The sequence below is a fragment of the Triturus cristatus genome, chromosome 4_2 (assembly GCF_964204655.1).
Source record: "Triturus cristatus chromosome 4_2, aTriCri1.1, whole genome shotgun sequence".
Classification (NCBI taxonomy): domain Eukaryota; kingdom Metazoa; phylum Chordata; class Amphibia; order Caudata; family Salamandridae; genus Triturus; species Triturus cristatus.
The window spans coordinates 113,841,884-113,862,770 of NC_140586.1; the positions used below are offsets into that span (position 1 = coordinate 113,841,884).

The following is a 20,887-nucleotide window of genomic DNA, read 5'->3' on the forward strand; positions in this document are numbered from 1 at the left end:
CCTATGTACATCAACAATTACTATGATACAATAAGACAATAAATAGACATATAAGTTAAAAGTTTTCAAAATAAAGATTAAACTACAAGTTATCAATACATGAATAATTAAGTTAAAAAGACTTGTCTCCCACGCCACATACTGAGAAGATAACGAGATACAGCGAAGACAATACTAGGATGAGTATCATAGATATACACGCCTGCTTAAAGTGACGAAATCCCAAGTTCCTGCAAATAGGAATCAACCAACATTTCCTAATTATGTAATAAGCAGGACAAAAAAACAGCACATGTGCGACAGACTCCGTTTTATAGTTACAAGCAGGACAACATTCCTGATTTTGGGTCTGCCATTTGGATGAAAAGGACCTAACCGGTAGTGTACCATGTCTAAGCTGAATATACCATTTTCGAGCAAGTGGGGGTTCTATTAGATCCATGAATTCCTCAAGTTTGGGATCTTGCTTGACTATGAGGAATTCTAAGGTCAACCTACCCATAGCAGAAGAGCTCGAAAGAGAAGAGAAATAATTGGTGGACATCAGGGAAAGTAGTTCTTTCCTCGGAATCCCGGGACAACTTGCTTCCGGGTTTGACCACAATTCTGGAAGACCCAATTGAATACAGGTTGCGTTAATATGCAGAAGCCAAGGAATCTTTTTGTGTTTGAGAGCAGGCCAGATCTCTGCAAATTCAGATCTATAGGAGGTCAGTTCTGGCACTGACCACAGCCTCTTCCAGTACAAGATTGGTCTTACACTGGTGATCTCCTCTATTGGAACAAGCCCAAGGTCAAACCTAAGGGGGATCAACGGTGTACTGGAAGGAAGGCCTAGTAGAGATCTTAAAAAAGACTGCTCAGCCTTTAAGAGAGACATTATCTGCGTATGTCCCCAGAGTTCAGCCCCATAGATTGCAGCTACTCTAGCCTGCCGACAATAAATTTCAAGGGCAGGGGACACTGGTTTAAAAGTTGATTTTTTAAAGACTTTATTTAAACCCCCTGCCAGTTGGACAAGCTTGAGCGTTGACTTAGCAATCTGGGAGTTCCAGCTAAAGTTCTCCGTTAGGGTGACGCCCAGATAAACAAAGGTTTTGACCCTTTCAAGGGGAATATCGAATAATACTGGGTTAGGACGCACCCGCTTAGGGGGATTAAAAATCATGTATTTTGTTTTCCCCAGGTTAATATCGAGTCCTCTTAGCTCACAGAACTTCGCAAAACCATTCAATGTGTTTTGTATGCCCGATGATGTTCTAGACAATAACAAGGTATCGTCTGCGAACATCAATGCGGGTACACGTCCTGATACCAGTTTAGGGGCGTCATTATTTACAACACAGTTCAAGTGGTCAATGAGACCATTAATATAAAGGCTGAACAGTGTGGGAGCCAGGACACACCCTTGGCGGACGCCTTTTTGGACGGGAAAACGATCAGTGAGCTCGCCATGTTTACCACACCTTACTTGGGCAAAATTATTATCGTGGAGCCTAGTTAGAACCGCCAATAGGTAAGACGGGAGTCCCAGATCAGCCAGTACCTGCCACAATTTGGTTCGTGGAACTAGATCAAAAGCTGCCCGCAGGTCCACAAACACCAGGTAGAGGCTGCCACCTTCAACCAAGGCTGTTTTCCAGTACAAGACCTGCAGGCGAAAAATCTGATCTAGAGTAGAAGTACCAGCCCTAAAGCCTCCCTGTAATGTGGACAGAATCCCATTCTCCTCGATCCACCCCAGGACTCTATTCAAAAGAACCCTCCCCATTAACTTTTGTGACGTATCTATAAGACTAATTGGCCTATAGTTAGAGGGGGTTAATGGGCAGCCTTTTTTGAAAACGGGTACTATTTCGGCCCCAAGCCACGTATGAGGTACTTCACCCCCCTGCAAAATACCATTAAATAAGACAGCCAAGTAGGGTGCCCATATTTTTGGTTGAGCCCTAAATAGGTCCCCAGGCAGCTTATCCATGCCAGGAGCCTTATTCGGGAGCATTTTTCCAATTGCTGTTTCCACCTCATCCAAGGTAAGGAGATCAAATGGGGCATAACGTACTGTGACAGATGAAGGATCTAAGGTATCAGCAAAGAGACTATCACAGTCGCGTATGCCATAAAGATCACTGAAATGATTTTCCCAAATTGAGGCAGCAATGTTAGGGACAAAGGCATGGGAATGTCCACTAACTCCTGTTGCAACAATATTCCAAAATGATTTAAGGTCCTTACAACTAAGCGCAAGGCCCAACTCTTCCCACAGTGCAACCTCCCCTTCCTTCTTAGCATCGCTGATTGCTTTTTTGTACAAGAGACGATGTGCCCTAATTGCTTCTCTGTCCTTGGTTTTTATTACCATCAACAGGGCCTTTTTGGCTGTACGGCAAGTTTTGTTAAACCACCGTACTAATACAGCCCGAGACTGTTTTACCCTTTTTACTGGGTACAAAACGCCCTTTAATACAGCAACCAATTTGCCATGGATATCAGAGGGGGTGCCCAGAGACCCAACACTCCCCATCTCTTCAATAAAAGGTATAATTGTTCCATACAGTTCCGCCAGCTTGCTACTGGACATTTGGAGTTCTAGCCACTTTACTCTCCTTCTACAATTTGTGATTGTCAAAGGATCAATCACAAAATTATCACCTGGGGCAGGATTTTTAAGTCCAAAACTCCCTGGCTTAAGGGTCAAAGACAGAGCATTGTGGTCACTATCAGACCTTTCAATGACCACAAATTCATATAACCTATCCCAATGTTTGGCTTCGATAAAAATGTAGTCAATGATTGAGGTGTGATTTGCTCTATTAGACGTTGCTTTCCCAGGTCTATCTGGCATCACACTTCCGTTACATGCTCGCAATGATGCGGCTAGGGAGAGTGACTGCAGTTGTAGGACAAGCGGCGTCCATACCTTGACCAAAGGGGTCAATGGGTCAGGAATATTCCATAGTAAGTCAACTTCATCGCGATCTCCTGTATTTGAGTCCAAAAGAGGCTCAAAGTGGCAGTTAAAATCCCCACCCAGAATTAGCACAGTAGAGGAGTCAAGTGACTGTAAAAGTTTCGACATTTCAGAAATGGCCTTAGATTCAAAGCCCCTCTTAGTAGGTCTAGAATAAACATTTATTAGAGCAATACTCGAGCCATTCACTACGTCCAATACTACAAGTTGTACATCCCGAGAATTAGTAGGGATGTCCTTTGCCTTAACTCCCAGATGGGAGCCAACCCATATGGACAGCCCCCCCGAAGGTCTTCCCCTGCTGCTCTTACTTGCTAAAATATCAAATGTTGCAAAGCCCGGAGCTACACTCTCTGTAAGTAACCAGGTTTCTTGCAGCAAGCAAATATCAAAGGAGGTAATGAATGTACCCCACTCAGGATTGGGGAGTTTATTTTTAAGGCCTGCCACATTCCGTGAAATTATTTTAACACCTTTGGCATTGGGGGCTTGGTTAGATATTTGAGAATCCGAAATGCCAAGGGAATTACTCAAAAAGGGGGGCCCTACATCCGCCCTCTGATTAAGAACACAAATTGAGGAGGGGCATGAAATAGAAGGAGGGACAAGTGGTTCAGGATTTAAGATCCCCTTCAACGGGCTTTGTCGTTTCTTTAACTCAGATTTACCATTTTGGAGTAGCCCAAGATTCATTATTGGGTCAGACTGAGTTGCAAGATGGGGTAATTTAGTCATTTGCCCCGTTTGTCAGTCGCAACCATCAAGATTCGAGAGGGCCTCGTAACGGTTGGAAACATCCAATGGTGTAAATGGAACCCAATGGTCCAACCTCCTAGTGCAATTCCCATGGCTCCATGGCAGTACAGTGTCCCACCTTGGGACGCTATCGAGGGACATTGGTTTAAGGTTAGTTTCTAACATTTTGTACGTATTTTTACGAAATACACAAGGGTTAATCAAAGGCAAGGAGGGGACCCCAAAGGATCTGGCTCTGCTCCCTTGTTTTCTGGGGTAAAAGAAAGTAAGCTCCAAGGGGATAATAAAAGTACCTGGAGTCCCAGCGGGCCAGTTAAGGATATGCCTTATGGCCGCGGGATCCCTAAAATTAATGACGATTAGATCCCCCTCAATGTCCTTTGTCCTACTTCCTAACCAATCTAAACGGCGAACATGAAGGATTTCACCATTGGTAGTAAGGGGGAGAGGACGATTTTGGCTCAACCAGTGCACAGTCTTATTTTTAAGCTGAGAGAACCCCTCCCTCTTGCCATCTGCGAGTTTAGGGACTCTCGCCAACACTACCACATAGGGAACTGCTTCAGGTGATAATTCAACCTGGGGCACCCTACAATTTGTTTCCCTAGCAGTGCTGGGTCTCGTACACTCGTCACGACCCATATTTCTTACGTCTCGTTTATCTCCAACCCTCTGAGTTTCATTTGGGCTACCAAGGCCGAGTATCTTGCTAGTTTGGGGGTTAGTTGGATCGACTCTTTAGGGGCAGTAGCCATCACGCTAGCTCTAACTGGGCCTTCACCAGCAGCAGGACCTAAGGATGAATTGGTTACAGCGGGAGAGCGGTCCAGCATCACTATATCTCTAGTTTGTCCCACCTTGTTACCAATGGCCAATTCTATATTCCCCAACCTTTCCTCAACCCTCTTTAGCCTCTCAATAATTGGCAAAATAAAAGACCTTATAAGATGTTCAATACATTTCAGAGGGTCACTTGGTTGTGTTTCCTTGGGAGGACTATATTGGGAGGGGCCTACTTCCATCAGGTCCGATACAGTGTTAGATATGACCTTTGGGGTTTGTACAAGCAACGTGGGGACTTTGGGGGTAAAAGCACCCGGTTTAGTAGTCTTATCACTTTTCCCAAAGTCGGTGTGACTAATCCTAGATCTACATGCATCTCCACCCTTCTTTCTCCTTTTCTTGAGTGGTGGGCCGAGGACTTTAGACAACAATAAGTGTCTATTCTTCCTTTTAGTAGTTTCTTTATTCAACAAGGAAGGAATTTGTACCTCTACTGTTCCCGGCGGAGAATCCGACAGGCAGGAAATGGTTTTTAAGTGTGTAAGATCAGAAGGATTGGATGGGGGAAGTGAAGAAGATAACTCCCGGAAAAGTACAGGGACATCATCTAAAGTAATCAGATCATCACTAGAGGGGTTTACAGCCGACAGGGTAATTACATGTGATGAATCAATGGGGGGCCTTTTCTTCAAGCACTCAATTGACTGGTGACGCTCGGCCCTGCGCTCAGCTAGTGTATCCTCCCTCTGTTGATCCATTGTGACCTTAGTAAAGTAACGGTCCAATGTACCCTTGGTTAATCCACCAGACTTTAGGGAAGACAGATACTCTTGGCTCTCAGCCATAGTGAAATAGATGGACAAGCAATCACTTAGACTTCGCCACAAGAGAGATGAAAAGTAGTCCCGCACAAAATATGGCACAAACTAAATAAAAAAATACAAAATAAGTCCCACTCAGTGTCTCAGGCCCACAATAGGCCTATCTCCAGGCCGTAACAGTCCACAAGGAGTAACAGAGAATTTCCTAACAAACAGATACTAATCAGGTAGCCAATCTAGGTAAATACGATGTCGCACAATAGGAGGGCAATACACAAGTCAATAGCAACACAAGTAGGTGCTAGCAACACTTACAGTTCTATAGATGTCAGAGGGTATGCCCAGCCCAGCCTCATCCGGTCCTTGACGGGCTAGAACGGGCCCGCCCTTGGCCCGGGCTTAGCCCGGGCGCCCCCCGCGCGCGTCCCGCGCTGCGGGAGGCGAGCAGCGCTGATGTAGGCAGGTGACGCCTGCCACTGACGTCACCTGCAAGCGCCACACGGGAGCCTGGGAGATAGAGTTTGACTGTGGAGCCGTTGCCCTCACGGCGGACCTGGAGGTCTGTAGGCAGAGGAATGCTCCCTGCTTGGAGCCCTTTCGCAGCAAAGGTATCTCTGCCGTTGCCCTCACGGCGCTGAAAACGTGTCCGTTATTCCGCTCTTGTGTGTCCCTTCAAGCGCGTCCCGCGCTGCGGGAGGTGAGCAGCGCTGATGTAGGCAGGTGACGCCTGCCACTGACGTCACCTGCAAGCGCCACACGGGAGCCTGGGAGATAGAGTTTGACTGTGGAGCCGTTGCCCTCACGGCGGACCTGGAGGTATGTAGGCAGAGGAATGCTCCCTGCTTGGAGCCCTTTCGCAGCAAAGGTATGTCTGCCGTTGCCCTCACGGCGCTGAAAACGTGTCCGTTATTTCGCTCTTGTGTGTACCCTTCAAGCGCGTCCCCAAATATTGCAGTACATTATTACCTCACCTTATTCACCTTCCACATCACAGTTTTAACCCCTGAAAATGAACCAAGGAGTCAGACTGACACCTTAGAGAACATCAATGTATATACTTAGCACAGATGAAGATCCGCAGCACAATGTCTGCACAGAAAGGACCATCTGCCTAAAGCCAAAATAGCCTAAGAGGTGGGAAAACAGGCAGCAGATAGCAGCAAACAACCTCCAAAGAGTGAATTCAGTAAACAACCAAATGGTATACAAGCTAGAGCAAAGAAAGCCAACTCTAGTATACCAAGGGAGCAATGCAGAATAGAACTAATCTCCTGTCAGCCAGGAAACCACTGACCCAAACCGACAGAAAACAGCACTATGAGAAGCCGCACAGACCAAAAGAAACGAAATGACAAGGCTAGAGACAAACTTCAAATTCAGGTTGATTATACTTGAATCTGAAATTGTGTAACTGTGGGTGGCATTTTTATTGTAATTTTTAAGAAATCTTTTTAACTTAACCTTGCTTGCTGGGCAGTTTAGTGAATCAACTCACTCTTTTTGGTTATCGGCGGCACCCGTAAGTTAACGGGTCCGCCATCTTACATTTAAAGCATCACTTAGATGCTATAAAGCAGTGCAGCTTACTACAATAACCCTTACTCACTCTCTGAGGGCATGTAATGGAAGGCTCCCAGCGGACAATCCTGGCAAACCCACATTCCAGCGGAACAGCTATACATCGCTCATAGACTATATACTGATCAAACTGGATATGTGGCCTAGGGCGGTGGATTTACAGGTGGTAAATCGCAGTGAAAGCGATCATAATCCACTTGTACTCACTCTTGACGGCTACGTTAATTTCCCCAATCATCCTAGGGGCATTATTCCTCTCCCTCCTCTGGTTACATCCTGTGGAGGACGGAGAGTGAGATGGGAAAAGATAGCCAAATCCCAAACGGAGCTTGGTGACATGTACAGGGAGATCTATCCGCTTCTAAAGCAAGTATTAGATCCTGTTTCCGCGGGAAAAGATCCCCTTGACATGGATATTATAGGCTCCACCCACGCAGAGCTATGTGCAACTCTAGAGGGACATTTCCACCAGGGAACAAGGAGGCAACTACAAAAGTCCAGAGAGAGATTCCTCTGGTTCACTAAACCCTGTAGAGCGGCAAAGTTGTCACTCCTAGAAAATCTAAAAGGGGGGAATAAGACCTTGATTAAGGAGGCAAGGGGCCACTATAAGAAAATGATCACAGATGCCAAAAAAGAATGGGAGTATAAGAGATGGGAGGAAATTTCTACTTCACTAAAGAAAAGGGACTCCAAGGCTTTCTGGAATCTGGTTAAATCCGGCTCCTCTGCCTCCCAAGTAGCCGTCCAACCTAATCTAGGGGAAGATGTATGGCGCCGGCATTTTCAAGCCCTTTACGCCAGTAACTCTATAGGCCAAGAAAACCATGAACACCCACCTAGGCAAGCCCTTTCCTTGATCACGGGTGATAACGATTTATGTTCACTAGGAGAGGTTGAATTGGCGCTGAATAAAGTCCTTCCAAATAAGGCACCCGGTCTAGATAGAATACCGGGCGACCTGTACAAGAGCGAACAGGTTGTATGGGTTCCCTACCTACAGAATCTTTTTAATGCTATTTTATTAGGAATGCCACCGCCCCATACCTGGGCTGGGGCTGAGATAATCCCGATACACAAAAAGGGCTCGCCCCTAGACCCGGCAAACTACAGGCCGATCAGCCTAATAGACGTGGCTCAGAAGATTTTTGCACGTGTTCTATTGGGGAGGCTCCAAGCTTGGATGGAAGAGTCCAGCATTTTGACTCCCCTACAAGTGGGCTTTAGAGCTAAAATGTCAACCATAGATCAACTCTTCAGATTCCAGATGATATATTGGAAAACGATCAAACTGGAAGGAGGTAGCCTCTACCTATCTTTTGTTGACCTAAAGTCCGCTTTTGACATGGTAGATCGATCCCAGCTATGGGACCTTCTGAAGGGGATGGGCGTTCCTCCACACCTATGCCACATCATGGAAATCCTACATAAAAACACCTATGCTAGGGTAAGGTTTGGCCAAAATGGTGAATTAACATCTTCTTTCCCTGTTGAAAGAGGTGTGAGGCAGGGCTGTGTGCTGGCACCGACCCTCTTCTCCCTTTTTCTAAACGGCCTTGTGGAAGAACTGCTTGCCCTAACAGATATTGATGCACCTAGGCTATCAGGTAGGAAAATACCAGCATTAATGTTTGCAGACGATACTCTGCTCTTGTCTAAGACAGCAATGGGTATGGAAAGAGTTTTGGAGGGTTTTGCAACATTTTGCAGGAATAGGAACCTGGTTATTAATGTCAACAAAACCAAATACATGGTTCTGCATGCTGATACCACAAACTGTCCCATCCCAAAGCTGGACGATTTACCGTTGGAGCGTGTATCGGTCTTTGACTATCTGGGGCTTACACTAAGTAATAATATGGACTGGGGACCCCAGATTCTGAAGGCCAATTTGAAATTGGCCCAAATCTCTGGGGGAATCTTGAAGATGTATCGGGATAGCCCGATAAAATTAATTGGCCCGCTTGTAGAGGTTTACAGGGTACAGGCAAGAGGAGCGGCGACATATGGCGCTGAGCTTTGGGGCCATAGTGCTGTCCAGTCCTTAGCTAAGTCAGAAAACCATTTTATGAGACAACTTTTAGCTCTACCTAAAAGCATAAAAGCACCCCCCTACAACCTCTGAGGATGGACCTGGGAATCCAGCCAATAGTCGATCTGGTTGCTTCCCGACCGGTTATGTATTGGCGCCGTTTGTGGAGCACACCAGAACTCAATATCTTCAGGGAGGAATTAAAATCAATTATGATACTCCCAGGGGCTGGTCCCATTTCATGGCTCGCTTATATTAAAAAGTTTTTAGGTGAAATTGGTAGGGAGGACCTATGGCATAACCCAGAGGCTTGTGTCTCCCTTCCAAAAAAACAGCTGGCAATAATGATTGAGGATCATAAATTGACCCAAATATTACGTTCTGATCCGGGTGCTAATTTGACCTCTGTATTCCTTGAAATGAAACTAAGCTACAGCTTTGAGCCCGCACTTGACATGATTCAACCTTTGCTTGCCAAGAAACTCTATATACAATTCAGGCATGGTTCCCTACCCTTATTTTGTAGGACGAATAAATGGGTAGGCTCAATAAATCGTGTTTGCCCAGGGTGTAGCTCGAACGAGGAATCAGAGGTCCACGTGTTATTCTTTTGTAAGGCCTACACAAACCCACGTAAAAAATGGATTATTCAATTAGCGAAAAACATTGGGGTAAGCAATTACAGAGACCTATATAGGGTAATGAAATCTGATACCTCCCCCCTATTTGTCACAATTACTACGAAATACCTCTTTTCCATGTGGGTAACAAGAAAACATTTAGTACTGTAACGCCTTCCTCTTTTTATATTTTAAGTCGTGTCCACTTTTTTTTGTGCTAAACATCTTATATTTTTTTAGAATACTTAACGAACTAAATTATTGTTTTATGAGAGGTTTTAAAGATTATTGAGTGTATATGTAGAATCTTTTTAAATGTGATGTCTGCACTTTTATGGTATTTTTACCGAAATAAAGTTTTCTGACTGACTGACTGGCTATAAAGCAGCAGGCTGGAGCATTTGCGCACTATTAAGATCCATTTGTAAGGATATTGCTGCTGATTATACTTGAATCTGAAATTGTGCAACTGTGGGGGGAATTTGTATTGTAATTTTTAAGAAATCTTTTTAATTTGATCTTGCTTGCTCAGCATTTTTGTGAATCAACTCACTCTTTTTGGTCATCGGCGGCACCTGTAAGTGAACGGGTCGGCCATCTTACGTTTACAGCATCACTTAGGCGCTATAAAGCAGCTGGCTGGAGCATTTGCGGCCTATTAAGATGTAAGGACATTGCTGTTGATTATACTTGAATCTGAAATTGTGCAACTGTGGGGGGCATTTTTATTGTAATTTTAAAGAACGCTTTTTACCTTAACCTTGCTTGCTGTTCATTTTGTGAATCAACTCACTCTTTTTGGTCATCGGCGGCACCCGTAAGTTGAAGTGTCCTCCATCTTATGTTTACAGCGTCACTTAGATGCTATAAAGCAGTGGGCTGGAGCGTTTACACACTGTTAAGATCCATTTGTAAGAACATTGCTATTGATTTTACTTGAATCTGAAATTGTGCAACAGTGGGGGGCATTTTTATTGTAATTTTACTTAACTTTGGTTGCTGGGCAGTTTTGTGAATCACTCTCTCTTTTTGGTCATCAGCGGCAACTGTAAGTTAACGGGTCCACCATCTTACATTTACAGCATCACTTAGATGCTATAGAGCAGCGGGCTGGAGCGTTCACGGAGCGGATGCGCAGAGCGCATGTGAGCAGCGGATGTGCGCAGCAGGCAAGGCACAGATGCGCAGAAGTCCTGCCAAAGCAAGCCTGTCTGTGCCCGTCCGCGCTCCAACCGTGCTCAGCGCCAGCCATGCTACTAGTGTAGCCTCAAGTCAGCCAGGTAGAATCTGCTAAACACGTGAGGAACTTATGAGCATTGGTAAGTGACCTGTCGCTCTCACAAGGAATGACTCTATTGAGAGTCATAATGTTAAGACATCACCTGTGGACTGGTTAAAATGTGGTCTGTTAAATGCTAGATCCTGCCAAAACATACAGAGGAAATGAATTTACCGCTCGATTCAGGGGGGTTGGATGCAATATTCATTATGGAAACATGGACTACAGGAGACGCCGTCTCGGATCTTGACAGGGCTTATCCGTATGGTTTCAAAGGGTTCCATAAGCCCTGGGTTGGTAAGAAGATAGTTGGGGCTTTACTAACTTTCCTTTAGATGAGGCAGCTAGGATAGAATTACTAGGATTCCAGCTAAATGCCATAATGAAAATATGGCTACGGGGATTCTTTGTTATAGGCCACCCAATACCGCAAGCTCCTCTCTTTCCTCTCTTAGATATCACTACCAACATGAGGCTCACACACACCAATCTCTTTCTACTGGGAGACCTTAATTTTTGGGCAGAAGGATGCCTATCTGCGGCCAATAAGGAGCTGACGAGTACCTGTGAAGCAATTGGCCTCCAACAACAGGCCCCTGGCCCTACACATATTAGATCTTATTTTTTCCCCAGACGGTCCCCTCTGTTGGGGAAACTACCCCTCTATGCTGGACTGACCACTCACTGATCGCCTTCTACCTGCCTGTGGGTAAGAATGGATCCCCTGATAAGACAATAACACACTCAGTAGAAAGCAGAGCTTGTCACAAACTTTCAAATGTTAAGTCTAAATCCTTTTTTAACAAGGTACACTTCTCGCCTGCAGACTTTACAGAAGTAAACTATCAAAGGTTTGAAAGAGCGATCCTAAAAACTTTAGATGAAATGATACCCCTGACTATGTCAAACCCCCCCCAAAAAGTGTCAGCCCCTGCTACGATCTCACTCTAAAAGATGCCAAACTTAAGTGTAGACAACTGGAGAGGAGATGGAGGCACCAGTATCTTAAGGAAGATAAGCTTTATCTAAAAGCTGATTTAAACAATTATAAAAACAAGCTTAGAAAAGCGAAAACTAATTATTACTGTGAGCTGATCACTGCAGCTCCTAATAAAGCTAGAATAACTTTTGAAATACTTAATGATTTTACCAATCTCTCCCGTTATAAGCAAGAAATTATACCTTCGCCGAAACTATATGATGATTTATCGGAATACTTTGATAACAAGATCAAAACACTTTTAGATGGAATTGATAAACCTACTGCACTAAAAAACTTTACTCCAAACTTTAATAGTTCCTCTCAACTTTACTCGCCACATCTGTCAGATCTCACTGCGATGGCATTGACTAGGTTGGACCCTATTTCTGCTGAGGCATTTAAAATTTTGTATAGATCCATGAAATCAGGGTCTCCCCTGGACCCCTTCCCGTCAAAGCAATGGTTAAAATGGGAAGATGAACTGGCAGGCCTTCTTCTACAACTTTGTAACCATTCCCTTAAAACTGAGACTCTGCCTGACTGTTGAAAAAGAGCTATAGTGAACCATCCTGAAAAACAGCTCTGTCTGACCCATCTGTTTTGGCTAATTTTAGAACTATCTCTCTTCTTCCCTTTCCAATAACATTTTTAGCATACCATGTAAGTAAAATACTGTCACAATACTTAGAGGATTGTGAATGGCTGGAGGAAGAAAATGTGTTTTTTGTCCTGGTCATGGAACCGAGACTACTCCGATTTGTGCTACTGATGAAATACGGAGGATAACAGACAACGGACAATCTGTGGTTCTGGTCCCCCTAGATTTATTAGCCACGTTTAACATGGTGAACCACCACACTCTTCTATCCTGACTCATCTCAGTGGGTGTTGGTGGTCCGATGTTAAACTGGCTAAAATCCTATCTGTTTGGTCGCTGTCAGGCAGTATCTCTTCCCCCATTTCAATCTAAATTTAGAATGACCTCAAATGGCGTCCCCCAGGGCTTCTCTCTCAGCCCTATTTTATTCAATATTTATATAAAATCCCTCATCTCCTATTAAGTCCTATAAGATGAAGTTGATTGATTATGCGGACGATACCCAGCTGATTTTGTCATTAAACAAAGATCAAGAGGACATTCATTTCAACTTTCAGGCATGTATCCTGGACATTTCTAACTGGATGAATGCAAATTCACTAAAGATGAACAAAAGCAAAAAGGAGCTCCTTTGTTGCCCGTCCAATAAAATTCTGGTATCATAATCCCCTAACTTCTGGCCACTGCCTACGGAGAACCCGCTGGGCACCTCAATGCAGTATAAAACTTAGGTGTTGTTATAAAAATGAAGGTCTTTCCGTGGAAAAGCAAGTGAACAGACTCACTGGGACCTGCTTTGCACTGATCCGGGCCCTCACGAAGCTATACCTATTGTTCGACCTCCCAGCCAGATCATTGACTTTTAGAGGTGTAATATTAAGCAGGTTGGACCATTGCAATCCCCTTTTATTAGGAGCTCCAAGCTATCTATTAATGAAGCTAGAACACATCCAGATAATTACAGCAAAGCTAACACTAAACATACCTCTACATTCTTCTGCCACAAATGCTCTGAAAGATCTTTACTGGCTGCGAATCAAACAGAGGATTATATTTAAATCACTCTGTATTGTACAAAAGGCACTACACAACAGAGGTCCAAAACCATTACGAGCCAAACTAATAAAAATATACTCCTGGCAGACACCTCCGATCGGCCACTTGCAACTATGTCCAAGATCTCAGACTAAAAAAGTCCGACAAGGAGGACGTGGTTTTAGTGCAAAAGCAGCTCAGATTTGTAATAAACTACCAGCTCCATTAAGATCTCATTCTGACCTGTATTGTCTTTGCCTACTCTGGAGGCGGCCACAAAAGCGAGCGTACCGGTTTCTAAAGCCTTACACCCGCGTTGGATTAAATGGGTGAGTTCTTTGACATCGGCTATTGTCACGTTTATCTTTGACCCATCCTTGCAGGCGCAGGAGTTTTTAAAGTACGAACAGGTTCATCCTGCACCCCAGTTTTTGCTTCCACTAGACCAATACAAATGTATCGTTTATACCGCCAGATCGGTGCAGCCAGCGGTTGGTTCCAAAATGCTTACTCAGCCGCTTGTGCTATTGTGTGCTATTGTGGCGGGCTCTATGGTTGACAGTGAGTTTAAGTCTTCCTTAGTCCACACACAGTCTCTTGGTGACTGCATGGCTCAGTTGGCTGGGCTACGGGCTTTAGTATGGGCTCTCAAATTCGCTGATCCCAATGTACCTATCCTTATAGTGTGAGATTCTTCCTATTGTATACAGTCCTTTAATGACAATCCATTCTTTTGGTCACAAAACAATTATCGGGACTCTAAAGGTAGCTCAAGCAAGCATAAAACGCTTTGGGTTTGAGTGGCAGCTCTTAAGGAAAGCTTGCCGCGCACACATGTTATACATACTCTTGGCCATCAGCGTGTGGGAGCATATGCTGTTGGTAATGCTTTTGCTGAAGAGGTAGCCAAATCTGCAGTTGCCACGTGTTCAGTAGCAGCGCTTACAAGGTCCGTGACTAAAATTGATAATGACATTCTGGCAGCTATAGCTGCTACAAGGGATGGGACGGTGTTCCCAGAAGGTTTCCCTTCTAAGTATTTTTATCATTTATCACCGGAACAAGTTCCCTTTCATCCATTCCGTCCATTGAGGATTGGCTGATTCCTAATAGGGACCGCAGGCTTCCTTTCTACGTTGCTGCTCACAAAGGCAGGGCATCCACACATGCTGGAGTTTCAGTGACGGTGTATCTTTTGCAGCAGCGTTACTGGTGGCGTGGCCTGTATAGACAGACACGTAATTATGTACTTTCTTGTGACATTAATCAACAGATTAAACCGTCCTCAGTTGCGCGTCTACCTCACATGCATCTATACATCTCAAATCAGTCATTTGGATGTATTTATCTTGATCACTGTGGTCCTTTGACATCTGACACTGCCTATAAACATATTCTGGTTGCAGTGGATTCATGCACTAGATTCCTTTGGGTTTGGCCTCAACGTAGTGCTGACGCTCGAAATGTCATTAGAGATTTGCATGTCTTTATCAGAACATTTGCTTGTGGTACCTTCCATTCTGACCAAGATCCTGCATTCGCCTAAAGCAATCTTTGACAGTTAGAGTCTTAGGTACTGGCAGGGGTTGGCTGACTTATTTGTATGGGGTTCACAATGCATTAAATAATCTCCCGAGAAGATCACTGGGTAGACGTACTCCATACAAAATGCTCTTTGGCATCCAAATGTTTGTGTCAGACCTTGATGGTCTAGACGTTGTGGCGGCTGCCGCAACATTTAAAGTAGATAACCGTTGTGCTATGTTACAGGATCTACAAAAGACTCTAGACACTCTTGCTAAAGCTGAGTTGCACTCCCTCAAAGACACAGTTGGAGATCTGGGCCGGGAGAAGATAGAGAACAAAATAGATTTTGGTCCCACCTAATGTGGTCCAGTCCCTGTTCTTCGATTACAGGGCACACAAACTGTGATTTTGCCTCCACTACCTGGATGCATGGAAATCGCAACATTTTCATTGAACATGTCAAATTGCAACATTTGGCCGATTTTGAATAGTATGCCTAAACCCGTCCCGTGGAGAGAGGTTTCTCTTACTGTGACATCTTCACCGACGACTAACGTACACCAAGAGGGGGAAGTGGAAACCTCAATTGATGTGCTGTCCTTTTGGTCATCAGCTTCAACAACTACACCGCGAAATCAAGTCTCGCCACCTATGAGGCTTACGGTGGACATTCCCACACGTGTGCTCCAATCATCTTTTAATACTGATCAACCCCCTTTGTATCGACTAGGAACTGTTGGTTATTATATGGATAGAGACAACTTTTCTTTACCTTCATCGTCCTCTTCAAATTCTACTATGGAAGAACCCACAGTCAATTTTCCATTTTCTTTTCCTGGTTTCGCAGAACTTATCTAGTTCTTCCTTCGACCTACATTTGGATGGTACTTACAATGGTATTTCTCTTCATGTGGATTGGATTTGTGACTGTCTTTTTCCTTTTGATTAATGGTCATTACTTGCCTGAACTCTCTGGTTGATGGGGTTTTGGCCCTCTAGCCTCATCTCATATAATGAAAAGGGATCAATCCCTCGTTAACATTTCTGCTGTGCCAGTAGTAGATGGCATTGTTTGGGATAAAGTTCAATACGAAATATATGGCCCGACAGAGACTATTCGGATGCCAGACATATTTCGAGTTTCATCGTTATCACACCTGGACTGCATTCTGACGATTGGGATGTTAATGCCATACATTCGTTATTTTCAGATTTGAAATATTACACTGCTTCTGAAACTGAAGATTTGTTTTTCAATTCTGCCAATTATGCTGATTTATTCTATTTTCAAAATTACGGTCAAACACAGTCCGTAATCAGTCTAATTATGCACAATGGGAACATTGCCCTGCCCCATTTCAAGGCAGTTCGCAAACACAGAAAAATAAAGTTTGTGTACTTTTCAGGCTATAATCTATCAGACCAGAGATCCTTATTATAAATTGAGTGCAAAAACACACACAAACATCATGCCAACCCATACTAAATTGGTATATTCTTTCACCTTCATAACCGATTTATCCTTAAAAGGTTATGATTATTGGAAAGACATGATTGATTTGAAATCAATATGGGGTACCAAAAATTGGCAGGTGCAGGGAACTGAATTGTTGTATCGTGCATGTTTGATACCATCACAGCTGTTGTTCCTTAATCAGACTATCCAGCAAACTACATGTTTTGGTTTGGCTACTGCAATTTTTTTTAATTCTCCTTCATTCCTGTCATTAGCTGCTTATGACAACTGGCAGCAATATACAAATTATTCTCTGGAGGACTTACACAGTATGGTCCACAATGGTACCCTTAAATCGTCCACGTTTACTTCCTTGGGATGGCTAGTATGGCCGCTCAGTACTAATGCTTGCCAGTTGCGTTTTTCAAATTCAACAGGAGGGTTTACGCTAAATAGACCTGACTCTCGCTTTCCACAAACACCTACAGTTACAACATATTCTGCGGGTAAATTGTATCAACAGTGGTTGGGACAGTCATCGTTATCATCTGGGAAACAACATCTCTCACGTTTGAATGAAGAAATTGATCTGGCAGATTTCCTTTTAGGTCCCAGGTCTCCTTGTCCGAAACACTTTTCTTATGCAGCATATAATGAAATCTGGAAACTGTCCCAAATGGAAGTGGCTTTCAGGTTGGGTAAAGTAGATCAGGACACTTTGCGTAAGGTTTTGGATGTGGTAGTCAGCAGCATTAATACTTTGTCTTCTCGTATTTACACTTTGGACTGTATTGTTTCATCTGTTATTGACATTGTGCAGAATGATGTGTCTGTTTTGTTTTATGGTGAAAATCAGTTGTGTTCTGTAATGCAATTTGGCTGGACTTTACAAACATTGAAAAATGGGAAAGTACCTTGGGAATATTTGAGCACAACTGCCCTATTTCTGCCTTTTAATTTGAATGATAAACAATAGCTAATGTCTGTGAAGGTTTCCACATCCACCTTGTTACATATTGAAAAGCTAGAACAACTACCATGTTCGATAGCAGAGACCGATTCATCGGTGTGGTTAATACATAGGGTTATTTCTTTGCCAATTTCCCTCTTTCAATTTAGTGTATGTATGACACATTATCCTATAGGGTAGTACCTTCCTGGACAAAATGTGGTCTTTACCGTTTACGTTTCGTTGTCTACGTGCAGAGAAAGAGGTTATCCTAACAGGGGAGGACTGTGATTCAACTGTAGAACACATGTTACTTTGTACACAAGTTCAGCTTCATGGCGCTTGCAATGTATCCGCCCCCAATTTGGCCTGGTTTCTGAAAGGAACCCCAGTCCCATCAATAATTCCCATACTCACATTGCTTTCTAATGGTAGTTATTTTCTCCTAAATAACCAAAATTGCTGCCAGTTATGGGCAGGGATTCCGTATATGGTAAGAGTTTCTGAAAGAGTAACTGGTTGCAGCAATGTTCTTTTTCCTCCCCCGCATGGGATGGCAGATAGCTCGCTGTGGCCTTCCATTCCCACTTTGAAAACAAACTAAGCAGACTCAAAGCACTATTGTTTCAACAAAAAGTTGCTCTCACTTCAGCTCGAGAGACCTTCAAATTGCAGGTGGCTAGAACATCTAGATTCAGTCACTACTGAATACGAATCTCCCACTGCATTTTGGGGAACTGATTCACCAAATTTTTCATGGTCTGATACCGAAGGCCTTGTGCATTTTTTTTAACTTATGGGCTCTGGCCTTGTATCATCCTTTCAGATGAGTTTTGGAGAAATATCGGCCTTTATACATTCTATTTGTACCCGCGCCTTCGGTGGTTTTCCACATATTCTCTTGTTGGCGTGTGGAGTGCTGGTGCTTCTGCTCCTGTTACGCAAAAGGTTGCCCATCCTGTGGTTCTGCACAGACCAGGAGCATGGCGCCTATACCGTGAACGAATGCAACAACTTTTTGGATGCTTGTCACTGGCAACGCTTAGTGTGAGCTATGGGCTAACCTTTTGCTTTGCTTACTTCACTTGCGTGCAACCTGTGTTCCACTGCCGACGTTGCCCTTTCTATTGGGTCTTTGACATCTGCCTCTCAACGACATCAGGTGCTGGATTATGCTCTTATGGTGGGTACATTGCTGGCCAATGACCAGGACTGTTCTAGTGACGCCTGAATGATGCGTGCGTGTTCATGCTGTGCAGGTCATGCAGGATGGCAACTTAGGTACAGATGAAGGGATTGTGGGCTGACATCAGGAACAGAAGCCTGGATGGAAGTTGAAAAGGGAAGTAAACAGTTCCACAGAGCGGGGTGACCAGATGTCCCAAATTGGGCAGAACAGACAAAGTTATTCACCATGTGTCCAGGAAAATGTAGGCAAAGTTGCCACATGTCCCAAGTTTAGAGTCCACTAAACCAAGAGGGGGGCAAGTTTTCATGCGTTCCAGTGTAGCCTTAGATATCAACCCTTATCAGAAAGCAATTTAGCCAATACAGATAATATTCTGAGTAAAAGTTGCATTTAATTCCCCTTAGTCCATGATTACCTGTATTTTCTATGTTGATAAACAATGCCAATTTAGTGATTCTGTGTCCTCCAGCCTATGCACAATTGTATTCCTACTTCTGTATTTGTGGAATGTCTCGGTTTTTGGTTTTTGTAACCCTGCAATGGTGCCAGAAGAGCACACCCTGCAACAGAAAGAATGTTCTGATCGTGAGAACAGCCCCCGAGAACCAAAGCCATTCTTCTGATGTCTCTTGCCTCTTAGGGAACACTGTCAGTGAGGACTTAGGACAAGATCCTTCTGAAAGAAGAGCCCCTTAATGTGGTGCACCAATGTCAGCCAGACATACCCCTGAAACTTCACTGCCTACTACCGGCCAAAAGACACTGACAAAGTACATCCCATCAAACATGGGGCTGAACATGAAAACAAAATTAACCCTGGCAAAAATGTTCACAACTTGATGACATGTCTCCAAAGGAGACAGACAAATAAGTGCCAATAAGTTATAGTGTACTGCCGGAAGCTGAACATGCCAGGAGAAGCAGGATTTAAAAACTGAATAAATGCATTCGGTTGGGGGCAAATGGATTGCCTCTGTCTTGTGAGAAGACATACTTCATTAAATAGACTGTGACGAGGAACTAGACTCAGTGGTAATGGTGAGGTAATACAGCCCGTGAATGGGTATACTGGGTAGTGTTAACACAGTAATATTACCGGACCACTTGAAACGAGGCCCCTATTCTGCACATAAACTAAACTATGCACAGGATTATGGGACCTCGATATATATTGGCTAAGCCTTCCTACCGCCTTAGTGCTCACGAGCCCAGGACCGACTAGCTATAGTGTCTCACTCACTCTCCTACTCACAAACGAGGAAACCAATGATTGACAACCAGAACACAACACTCCCGGATCTCTCAGGAATCGCGGTAACAAGACACACCTTTTCGCTCACACTTTCGTACTTGTCCACAATAAGATCTGACAGAGACACGAATATAGTTTAAAATATTTATTTTACTAACATGCTCTAAAATGCAGTATACGTGCCACAACCAGCAGCAAAATGCATAATATCAATACAGTTAGCATTGCAGAAAGGCCATATATCATAAGGGGAGATGTCATTTTTTAAAGACAGTGGATAAAGGACTATAAGGCCTAACCACCCTCCCCTTGGTAAGCAGAAGTATTGTTATATAATAGAAGATCTCTGGGCTTTGTCAGCAGATCCCATACCTCAGGCCATAGATCGTATTTGTACATCACATGTGCGTGTTGCTCTTCTCCCTGGAAAGGTCCCTTTCCAAGTGTGTGTTCCCTAAACGTGTATCCCCATAATATCAAAGTACGAGCTTCCAGCAAAAACAGCTACCTTGGTATGTTTTATCTAAGTGTTAGGTCTGAGCAGAACATAAATAACAAGAGTCAGTGTTTATCGACCTTGCTCACAATCTTCAGACTAAACTCCAGGAACAGGCAGAGAATGAGCACAGCAGAGAGTTCTCATTTGAAAAACATAAACAGAGCTTTGTTAAAATAAAGACGTAGTGTTGTGAGCAAAAGCAGCATCATTGCTACTGGGCTCATACTAACTTAAAGATGTCGACAATGACTCTAGCAACCATGTGACAATCATGATTATTGTCCAAGCACAGTTTGCGGAGTTTCATGATTTTCCTAAGTCTACTCCCTTGCGTGATTTTCCGTGCAAACCCTAGTGAAGGCTGAAGAGAATTGTTAATTTTGTCGCGAGTTACCTTTGATACCGGTTTCCTAGCAATTTTGAAACAGGATTTATCTTAGCAATCTGTTTTTTTTTGTTGAAATTACTTAAAACAAGCATTAAGTTCTTGATTTTTGCATGAAAACCCTTAAGCAGAAAATACACAAACTAACGGGATAATCATGTTATGCTCATAATAT

The 20,887-nt window shown here is 43.7% G+C and overlaps 1 protein-coding gene across 1 annotated transcript in view; it reads left to right on the forward strand.

The window, feature by feature from the left end:
• Positions 1-20,887, forward strand: part of LOC146833112 (complement C3-like) — a 1,368,049-nt gene that overhangs the window by 91,168 nt on the left and 1,255,994 nt on the right. The window lies entirely within an intron of this gene.